Raw genomic sequence first — 12,290 nt, 5'->3', positions numbered from 1 at the left:
AAACCCATTTGGTTTCCATCTTTAACAGTCTTTTTCCGTATTTCCCCCTCTTATTCCTGGTTTAAGCTTCTCTAATCCCAGCATTTCAAAGCATTGGTTTTCCTACTATGGCATTGTAAGAAGTGCTTGGCTACACTTGTGATTTGTTTTTTATCCTCTACATCTTTGTGGGCTGTCCTTATGTTGCTCAGATGTTCAGTAATACGTTTACCCAGGCTGTGTGTAGTCATGCCAACGTAATATAAATTACAACTGCAAGATATACAGTAGATTACGTTAGAACTTTGACAATTAATGTGTTCTTTAATGGTCCACGTATTATTAAATCTGTCCACTATAGATTGTTTTTTGACCATATGCTGACATACTTTGCAGTGCCCACAGCCTATAGAACCTTTATATGTAGGAGATTTCTTTGCATTCCTATCATAGTGACTAGTTATCAACCTGTCACTGATGTTGCTAGCTCTCCTATATGTTATTAAAGGTCTATCAGGTAGCAATGGTTTTAATAGTGCGTCTTGGGTAAGGACATGCCAATGTTTTTGTAAAATGCTAGTGATTTTGTCACTTTGTGGTGAGAAGGTGGTAATAAACCTAAGAGGGGTATTAGATTCTTTTAATTTCGGAGTTAACAACTCCTTTCTTTCTTTCAGTAGTGCTCGATTGTAAGCCTTAGCTAATAACTTTCTAGAATACCCTCGTTCCAGTAGTCTTTGCCTTAGATCTCTAGCCGCTATTTTAAAATTCTCAATTGTACTGCAGTTCCATATCAGACGTATATATTCACCCATTGGAAGCCCTCTAATAGTTGCTGGGTGATGATAACTATTAGCATATAGAATATTATTAGTGGATGTGGGTTTCATATATGCCGATGTTTCAATCGTACTGTTTGTTTTATGGATATATAAGTCCAAAAATTCCACTTTAGACTTTTCTATAGTAGATGTAAGGTACAGTCCAAAGGGATTGTCATTGAGAACTTTGATAAATTCTGTCAGGAGGTCTAGTGGTTCATTCCATATGAAAAAGATATCATCTATATATCTGGTCCAGTGGGATACATATTGGGTAAGATGTGTTAGATTTTCATGGAAAACCAGTTTCCTCCCACCAGCCCAGATATATATTAACGTATGTCGGGGCACATGACGTGCCCATGACCGTGCCACATGTTTCCAAATAAAATTTGTCATCAAATACGAAAAAATTGTGAGTAAGCACAAACTTTAACATATTCAGCACAAATTCTTTAACCTCTTGACTCATATTGGTATTCTTGTTGAGATGGTATGAGGTCGCTCTACATCCCCACTCAGTTTTAATGCTGGTGTAGACCGATTCTACATCACAAGTTACCAACAGAGCATTAGTATCGATCTGGAGATCATTGACTTTATTTAAAAGATGCATGGTGTCCCTGGTATGTGATGGTAGGGATTCCACAATATACCTGAGCCGTGCATCTATATATTTACCAGCCTTCTCAGTTAAGGAGCCAATCCCTGAGACTATTGGTCTCCCTGGTGGTTTGATTGTATCTTTATGAATTTTAGGTAGTAAATAAAGTGTGGCTATTTTGGGTTGTGTAATTTCTAGAAAGTTAAATTCTTTTTGATCTATCGTGCCATTAGCTAATGCTGATTTGATCAATTTGTTGTAACTATTAAGGAACATATCGATAGGATTACATAGAAGAATTCTGTAATTGATCGGAACAGCCAATAGAATGCGAGCTCAATCTGATTGGCTGATTGGATCAGCCAATCGGATTGAACTTGATTCTGATTGGCTGATTCCATCAGCCAATCAGAAAATTCCTACCTTAATTCCGATTGGCTGATAGAATCCTATCAGCCAATCGGAATTCGAGGGACGCCATCTTGGATGACGTCCCTTAAAGGAACAGTCATTCGTCGTTCAGTCGTCGGGCCGGATGGATGTTCCGCGCTGGAGGTCTTCAGGATCCTGCCGCTTCGCTCCGGATGGAAGACCATAGAAGATGCCGCCTGGATGATGACTTCAATCGGATGGAAGATCCTCTTCTGCCCCGCTTGGATGAAGACTTTGACTGGATCATGGACCTCTTCAGCCCCCCGCTTGGGCTTGGATCAGGACATCGGAGGAGCTCTTCAGGACGGATCGGTGAACCTGGATGGTGAAGACAAGGTAGGAAGATCTTCAGGGGCTTAGTGTTAGGTTTATTTAAGGGGGGTTTGGGTTAGATTAGGGGTATGTGGGTGGTGGGTTGTAATGTTGGGGGGGGTATTGTATGTTTTTTTTTACAGGCAAAAGAGCTGAAATTCTTGGGGCATGCCCCGCAAAGGGCCCTGTTCAGGGCTGGTAAGGTAAAAGAGCTTTTAACTTTTTTAATTTAGAATAGGGTAGGGAATTTTTTATTTTGGGGGGCTTTGTTATTTTATTAGGGGGCTTAGAGTAGGTGTAATTAGTTTAAAATTGTTGTAATATTTTTCTTATGTTTGTAAATATTTTTTTATTTTTTGTAACTTAGTTCTTTTTTATTTTTTGTACTTTAGCTAGTTTACTTAATTGTATTTATTTGTAGGAATTGTGTTTAATTAATTTATTGATAGTGTAGTGTTAGGTTAATTGTAGGTAATTGTAGGTAGTTTATTTAATTAATTTATTGATAGGGTAGTGTTAGGTTTAATTATATCTTAGGTTAGGATTTATTTTACAGGTAAATTTGTTATTATTTTAACTAGGTAACTATTAAATAGTTCTTAACTATTAAATAGCTATTGTACCTGGTTAAAATAATTACCAAGTTGCCTGTAAAATAAATATTAATCCTAAAATAGCTACAATATAATTATAATTTATATTGTAGCTATATTAGGATTTATTTTACAGGTAAGTATTTAGCTTTAAATAGGAATAATTTATTTAATAAGAGTTAATTTATTTCGTTAGATTTAAATTATATTTAACTTAGGGGGGTGTTAGTGTTAGGGTTAGACTTAGCTTTAGGGGTTAATACATTTATTATAGTAGTGATGAGCTCCGGTCGGCAGATTAGGGGTTAATAATTGAAGGTAGGTGTCGGCGATGTTAGGGAGGGCAGATTAGGGGTTAATACTATTTATGATAGGGTTAGTGAGGCGGATTAGGGGTTAATAACTTTATTATAGTAGCGCTCAGGTCCGCTCGGCAGATTAGGGGTTAATAAGTGTAGGCAGGTGTCGGCGACGTTGAGGGGGGCAGATTAGGGGTTAATAAATATAATATAGGGGTCGGCGGTGTTAGGGGCAGCAGATTAGGGGTACATAAGGATAACGTAGGTGGCGGCGCTTTGCGGTCGGAAGATTAGGGGTTAATTATTGTAAGTAGCTGGCGGTGTTAGGGGCAGCAGATTAGGGGTACATAAGTATAACGTAGGTGGCGGTCGGCAGATTAGGGGTTCAAAAATTTAAATCGAGTGGCGGCGATGTGGGGGGACCTCGGTTTAGGGGTACATAGGTAGTTTATGGGTGTTAGTGTACTTTAGGGTACAGTAGTTAAGAGCTTTATAAACCGGCGTTAGCCCAGAAAGCTCTTAACTCCTGCTATTTTCAGGCGGCTGGAGTTTTGTCGTTAGAGCTCTAACGCTCACTTCAGAAACGACTCTAAATACCAGCGTTAGAAAGATCCCATTGAAAAGATAGGATACGCAATTGACGTAAGGGGATCTGCGGTATGGAAAAGTCGCGGCTGAAAAGTGAGCGTTAGACCCTTTAATCACTGACTCCAAATACCAGCGGGCGGCCAAAACGAGCGTTAGGAGCCTCTAACGCTGGTTTTCACGGCTACCGCCGAACTCTAAATCTAGGCCATAGTATCTGGCCAAATTACGATGTTTCCACCTTTGTCGCTACTTTTGACCTGAACATGTTTTAGTTCAGATAATTGCTTTAGTGCCATATTCTCCTCTTTACTTAGGTTAAAACCAGATTTTTCAGTTGTCCCTTGAATACTGAGAATATCTTGACACATTAAGTTCAGAAATGTTAGTGCACTAAATGAAGTGTTATTCGGAGGTACAAATTTGGACTTGCTTTTCAATAAATTGAAAACCAAGTCCAAATTTGTATCGGGATTTGGATGCAAATTTGTACCGGGATTGGATGCTACGATAACCTGCACCGTGATTGGGTATAATATATCTGAGTAATAAATGTAAACACGATAATTCTCTTGTGGCACTCTTAACAGAAGGCTAGACCATGACTGAGCGCTTATTGATAGAAAGTGAGGCGCTGTCCTCAAGCATCCACCGGAGCAGTGAGCAAGTGAGGCAGTCCCTCACGAAACGCGTATGTTTGTTACTGTTCTGTAACCATCCGGACTAGCTCTGCTTGGTGCATTTTTTCTGCATGCCCATTTTGATTTTTAAGCCTTGTCTGTACCTGTGAAATAAAATCCCTTTTTGCATCTTACCTGAAACTTCTCATTGGATTCATTTGCGGATGGTTAGCCGGCTTCCTTTCTATACAGCTGGAAATTTTTCAGACGTCATTGGACCGAGACGCCTGGATCTGGCTCCTATCTGCATCCGTACGAATGTTATTAGTGCACACACTGAAGACGCGCTGGATGGATCGTTGAAGAAAGCCATTGGCTCACTGCCTGAGGGTAAGCACAGCTTATTTTGTTTATCATCCACCGGATTGGCTAGCAACGAATCTATGCATGAATAAAAAGCCTCGCACGCTACAGCCTCGGCTTATTCAATTTTGAATCCTGAAGTGTAACATTGACAAAGGCCCACAGAGCCGAAACGCGTTTGTTGTTTAAACTTTAGAATTCTCACCGCACTGTCACTCCAGCCACCTGATGCCGGTGTTTCCAGTTCTCGGCCAGGAAACAGAGGAGTGACTAGCGGTTTTATTTCTTTTAAAAGTTTGTATAGGTTTCAATGGTTGTGGGTAGTTTAACCAAATTAGGGAGGTTTATCCCTGTTTTAACATTTATTAATAAAGCATGAATGTTTTATATCTTAACTTCTAAGAGTGAGAGTGAGTGCTACATAAACCCCTGATCTTTCTATCCTTTGTTGTCAAAAAGATAGATTATCCCTTTATTACCTATTTCCTAGTTTTGCATAACCAACAGTTGTATTAATAAACGTTTTACCTCTGTGATTATCTTGTATCTAAGCCTCTGCAAACTACCTCTTATTTCAGTTCTTTTGAAAGACTTGCATTTTAGCCAATTAGTGCTGGCTCCTAGGAACTCCACGTGCGTGAGCACAGTGTTATCCATATGAAATACATGAACTAACACCCTCTAGTGGTGAAAAACTGTCAAAATGCCCTGAGATAAGAGGCAGCCTTCAATGGATTAGAAATTAGAATATAAACCTCCTAGGTTTAGCTTTCAACTATAAATACCAAGAATACCAAGAGAACAAAGCAAAATTGGTGATAGAAGTAAATTGGAAAATTGTTTAAAATGGCATGCCCTTTCTGAATAATGAAAGTTTGTTTTGGACTAGACTGTCCCTTTAAAAGTTAAGCAGTAGCTCTCAAATAAAAATGAAATATTTAAATGTTTTAGAAAAATGTATTTATTTGATTATTTTTTTTTACAAAATTCAGAATTGAAGATAATTTTAGATTTAGGGGCATATTTATCATGCTCCGTAAGTTATGAAGCAGCGTTCTAAAGACAACTGCTCCATAACTTTTCCGCCTGCTCTGAGGGCACAGACAGAAATCAACCCGATCGAATACGATCGGGTTGATTGACACACCCTGCTAGCGACCGATTGGCCTCAAATCTGCAGGAGGCGACATTGCACCAGCAGTTCACAAGACCTGCTGGTGCAATGATAAATAAAGAGCTTCCACAACAGTGGAAAAATCCAGCATGAAATGGACCGAGAGAGGTAGAAGGTAAAATATAAACTTTATTAGGTATGCATTAAGAAACCTGTGAGTGTTCACAGTGAATCAGCCAATATCACAGCGTAGATAGAGTCAGCCTAGTAGCCCAACATTACACACTCCAACATGTTTCGTGCTGCAACAGCACTTCATCAGGGATAGTAAGGGGTTAACTGCTCAGCCGTTATACACATTTTTTGTCCAATCAGAAGCTCTTTATCTGTGAAATTGTTTGGCGGTTTGTCCTGGCACTTTCCGCCTCCAGCAGCAGGCAAACATTCCCACCTTTTGAACAAATATCAGGGATTTACATATCCGGAGGGCTCATTCCCTGCTTGTGATCTACAAAGTTTTTCCAAGCCGGCACCTACCATGAAAGTAATACTCAGCCCCTGCACCACAAGAAGATGGGTGAGTGAATGTTTTTTGCCTTTAAGTATATTGGATTTTCATACATTGTTACATATTGCCTCAATTCACACACACCTTGTGGGACATTTTAACATCATACAACAAGGTCGGGAGTGATATACAAGGTGTACAGCTGCTACTGAAACATTCATTTATATACATGAAAATATCTGTACAACCTCAAGGACACATCATTCCTTGACATACAAGAGATTTTCCAATATACCTATTAACCCCTTGTTACTTGCAAGATACTTTAATGCAAGCATAAGGACATTGTTCAGTTTTTTTCATAACGGTGCAATGATACATGCAGACAGCGTATGCTGTCGGCTTTTATCGATGTGCAGCGGACATGATACATTACTTCGTATCATGTCCGTTCACGCATTGATAAATATGCCCCAAAGCATTGGCCAAGCTCTTTGAAAATATTATAATATACCCCAATACTGACACCTTTTTTCTCTTGGAGGCACTGTAATGTAGTGACAGTATCCATTGACTGTCACTATTATGTGTGGGATCCCACAATTACCAGTGATCTGCACACAACATGTTGTCACTAAATAATAGTAGTGTGGCTGTTTTTAATGTAGCTAAATTATATCTACCTGTAAGAAATCTAGAACATTGAAAAAAACAATAATTTCATATGGGTTAGTTATTTTCTTTGATAATGCCAAACATCAATATCACTATAGCATATAATAAGAGTCTTGTTTCATGCATTACTATTTTCATGCATTCATTTTCCAAAAATTAAGATAGCAGAAGGTGAAAATTAAATGTGTGATTGTTATTTAGTCACACACTATTTAATGGTCACACTTTTATTGTTTTATTTATTTAATCAAAATGAAATATAGAAAATGAGCTTTTTGGCAAATGTGTAAATTAGTTACATAAGGAATATATGTTTGATATTAATATATTAATGTTTTATAATATTTTCAAATGTTATTGTGAATGCAAATTGTGAATTGCTATTTTAAAATTTACAGTATATACAGGTCTTAAATAAACCTACTTACAAAGAGTAGCTTTTTGAGTTAACATTTACATAATAAAGGAACTTATTTTCAGGATACAGTGTAAAAAAGAATGAACAAGTTAACTAGGATAATGGAATTGCATAGCCGAAGAAAAGGTTACACTATATGTACAGCACATAGAAAGTAAAATAAATCACTAGATTTAAAAAGCTGAATAAAATCCTAGTTTAAATAAAATGAGTTGGGTTTTTTTAGAATAACATTGGCACTTTTTAAGTTTTAACTTTTTTTTTATCTTATGAAAATAAAAGTTAGATTAATTTAGGACTGCATTTTTGTATATATTACATAGTAAATTACATGCTAATTCTGAATCATGAAAGTTCTATTTGTGTCTCTAATACTTCACAGTAAATGGGTCAACACTGCCCCCTGCTCTTGAGCGATTCTAATCAATCACCTTAACCTCAGAGGTGGCAGAGACAGTAAGAAGTGGCACCTTTTAGATGTAACCTCTTTAAGCTAAATTACCATTACACATAGTCATGTTCGTTTTCGAAGAATTTAGTTTGAAATTTTTGTTTCAAACTAAACTAATTGTTTTGAACTACAGTGCAGATTCTTGCCATTTTGCTTTATCTGAAGCTGTTATCAGCTATATTAGCTTTAATTTTGTCATTCTAGGCAATTCTTAAACTTATTCTTTTATTTATACATCTAATTTTTGTGCACTGCATTGTTGGTAAAACTAAAGGTTTACTTGAAGGTACAGTAACAACTTGTAGTATACTACACGTATGAAACGTTACTATACTGAATTATTCTGTACTTAACCCCTTAAGTCTATAGGACATAGCTACTATGTCATAGGGTACTTTGGCTTGCTTACACTGTTGATGTAGTAGCTACTCAGATAGCAAGGATAACTTGCCACAAACTGGTAGCTAACTTTTGCTGTAAGTCGGTATAACTTGCTGCAAATTTTCACTGACAAGTGTGTTTACTTGCATCATAATTGCAGCAAAAGTTCTAGTTGACACTTTTTCAACTTGCAGCAAGTTTGCCTGGCAAGTCTCTAGCAAGAGCATTTCTGGCAAGTCAACTGCAAGAGCTCTGCAAGTTTGTTGCTAATTTTTGGCAAGTCAACTGCAAGAGCTCTGCAAGTCTCTTGTCAATTTCTGGCAAGTCAACTGCAAGAGCTCTGCAAGTTTGTTGTCAATTTCTGGCAAGTCAACTGCAAGAGCTCTGCAAGTGTCTAGTCAATTTCTGGCAAGTTAACAGTAAGAGCTCTGCAAGTAATTATTATTATTATTATCATTTATTTGTATAGCGCCGCCAAATTCCGTAGCGCTGGGTACAATGATGGGGGTATACAATGACAAAGATCTGTGATACAATACAAAACATAACAAGACTAAACAAATCTAGTGCAGGAGGAAGAGGGCCCTGCTCCAGAGAGCTCACAGTCTATAGGTTTAGGGTGCAGAGACATAAGGTTGGGGTAGCTTGTTACATCGGTTGTATTTGCAGCAGTGAGTCAGGCAGTTCATGTACATGTATTGGCTTGGTTCGGATGAGGGATGGAGGAGAGATGGTAAGCCTCTCTGAATAGGTGGGTTTTCAAGGATCTTCTGAAGCTATACAAGGTTGGAGACAGTCTGATGGAGCGGGGTAGAGAGTTCCAGAGGACAGGAGCAGCACGTGCGAAGTCTTGGAGGCGGGAGTGGGATGTAGAGATAACAGGAGTGTAGAGACGTAGGTCAGAGTTTGATCGAAGAGGACGTGATGGGGAGTATTTCACGATGAGAGAGGAGATATAGTTAGGAGTTAGACTGTTGAGTGCTTTGTAGGTTAGGGCTAATACTTTAAATTGTATTCTGGAGTGTATGGGGAGCCAGTGTAGAGACTGGCAGAGCGGAGCAGCTGATGTAGATCGTCGACTTAGGTGGATGAGTCTAGCAGAAGCATTCATAATAGATTGGAGGGAGGAGAGGCGGTGTTTTGGAAGGCCATTTAAGAGTAGATTGCAATAATCAATGCGTTCATTGCAAATTTCTGACAAGTCAATAGCAATAGCCCTTCAAGTCTGCCGCAAATTTCTGACAAGCCAACAGCAATAGCCCTTCAAGTCTGCAGCAAATTTCTGACAATTTAACAGCAAGAGCCCTTCAAGTCTACTGCAAAAGGTCTGCAAGTCTGTTACAAATCTCTAGCAAGTCAACAGCAAGAATACTGCAAATCTTTAGCATATCTCTGGCACATATATCACAATTAAGAGCAGTGTCTGCCACAAGAGCACTACAAATGTACTATTATTTACGTCAATCATATTTACTAATTAATAATAAAATGTTTTTTTCCTGCAAATGTCTATCTATGTAAGTTGTTTGTATGAATTTAATTGATCTTAAAGTTGTATCCATGCATTATCTGAGGTAATATATACAGTATTCATATATAAAACTAATATTATGACAGATAATATATTAAAGGGACGCTAAACCCACATTTTTTCTTTCATGATTCAGACAAAGCATGCAATTTTAAGCAATTTTCTAATTTACTCCTATTATCAATTTTTTTCCGTTTTCTTCCTATTTTTATTTGAAAAAGCAGGAAAGTAAGTTTAAGAGTAAGACCATTTTTGGTTCAGCACAAGGGTAGCGCTTGCTGATTGGTGGCTAAATGTAGCTACCAATATGCAAGCGCTACCCAGGTGCTAAAACAAAAATGGACCAGCCCCTAATCTTACATTTCTGCTTTTTTAAATAAAGATAGCAAGAGAGCGAAGAAAATTTGATAAGAGGAGTACATTAGGAGATTGCATGCTCTATCTGAATCATAAAAGCAAAACAATGGGTTTAGTATCCCTTTAAGTTGAATACTTGATGTATTCTTATATTAGAGTTAGATTATAACACTAACATAATTATCTCAGGTACAGTATGGCCCCTTTTTACAGCACATCCCTTTAAGGAATTCCACTTATAAATCAGTCTTCAGTTCTGCCCATGGTTATTATGTTTCATGTTTTTACCTCCCTTTCAGTGTTTTTTGGCCGTCATTTTAATTGATTATTTTCTTTATGAATATTTGTTTTACAGATATCTCCATATCTGTGCAGTTATAAAAAATAATTATTGTATATAACTAACTGCAATTGTTACCAGAAGTTAAACTAGGAAAATCATATTTATTTTTATTGATTTCATACTTTTTCTGATTTTAATTAAATTAGCATTTGCCTGTCTGGTAAATATGATCTGTTAACCTCAATACTGTATGAAGATTAAATTATTCACCAAAAAATCCTTTGGAAATGACTCCATAAAAACAACAGCATTGACTCTTATAAAAATAATTTAAACTTTTATTAGGCTTCAAATTTTCCAGGTATTAAAACATTTTAAATATGACATTGTAATAAATCAGAGAATAACTTATAGTATAGGCCTAGGGTACAAGTATAATGCAGTTGCACAATAATGTTGACAGAACAACAAAAATATAATATGATGTCCATCTGTATCTGTTCTATGATCTTGAATTTGGCACCGGCCTGTAAAAATAAAAACAAATATTACATAAACATGGGCATTCTGTGCTAATTGCTTAGTCTACAGCAAAACTTTAATTTGTAGAACTTAAAAAGTAAATCTGACAAAGAAAATAACACGCCTTTATTTCAACTTCAAGGTTGTGATGAATACTAAAAAAAATTGTATATTTAACTGCCATAAATTCTCATGTCAATGCAATTTCCATCTAGATATTAACATATTTGGCCACGGTCCTTCCTAATCAAACAGATTTTGTGTCACTACCTTCCAATGGGATGCTTAGAACCTATACTTTAACCCCTTAAAGACTAGCAACGTACCCTGTACATAACTCGTCTTTGAATAGGGAAGTGCTATTAAATGCGCGGTCTCGCCGCCAGTGTTGAGGCCATGCTATTTACGATGACAAGAAGGGAGGGTATAATAGCGCAGTACCGCCACTTGTGGCGGGACACGTGCTATTTTTTTAAAAAAATAACCCTTAATGAGCGGCAACATACATGGTACATCTCAGTCGTTAAGGGGTTACTATATTGAGACTTTTTTTTCCTTAAGATATTTATATTTTACTTCTCTAGAAATCAATGTGGACTATTTGATACCCTATGTTGTAATTTAAATTTTTGGTTGTGTTCCTAGACTTTTGGAGATAAAAGAGGTAAAGTCACAGTGTGCAGTTTATTTCCTTTTCAATTGTGTTTTTTTCTTTGACAAAATATAAAGTAATGTGCTATCTAGATTTGTCATATTCTAAATCTTCATATCCCCACTTCCCTTCCCAAAGGAAAATGATATAGCAGAGTAGCATTTAGTAAGACAGTATTCTATTTACTTCTGTGATACTCCCATGCTGTGTGAGATGCTTGCTTATTTAAAGGGACATTAAACACTAAGAGCCAGATTACAAGTGGAGTGCTAACTATTGCTTGCGTGCAAGCAATATTAGTGCTCCACCGAGTAATACCAGCGCCCGTTAATATTAGCTGGTATTATAACTAAAGTGTAAAGTTATGCAAGCTCAGAATCTAAGTGCAGCGAAGGGGGTAAGTAGCGCAGCGATGCAGCAAATATAACACCCTACTCCGGCCAACTTTACCCCCAAAATAATACCTAGTGCAATTATTTTATTAAAAAATAAAAATAATACAATTTGTATTTTTTTATAAAATACACTACACTGTATTTTGGGGGCATTTGGGGCATATTTATAAAATTAACCAGAGATCTGATCTCTGGTTAATTTTATAAACGCTAGTTGCTACAACAAGCATATAGTAGCAATAACCAGACACTTCTAATGGCTTGTTATTTATTGCGTGCCCGCAAACCGGCACATTTGCCCACTTGCAGGCGCATGATAAATTAGCGCTACGCTTGTAATCTAGCCCTAAATAAATGCTAGATAGAATGAAGCATTAAAAGAAAAGGTTAGTCTG

This window comes from Bombina bombina, chromosome 5, assembly GCF_027579735.1.
Source record: "Bombina bombina isolate aBomBom1 chromosome 5, aBomBom1.pri, whole genome shotgun sequence".
Taxonomy (NCBI): Eukaryota; Metazoa; Chordata; class Amphibia; order Anura; family Bombinatoridae; genus Bombina; species Bombina bombina.
The sequence above is the reverse complement of the archived record's forward strand: the minus strand, read 5'-3'. Positions refer to the sequence as shown.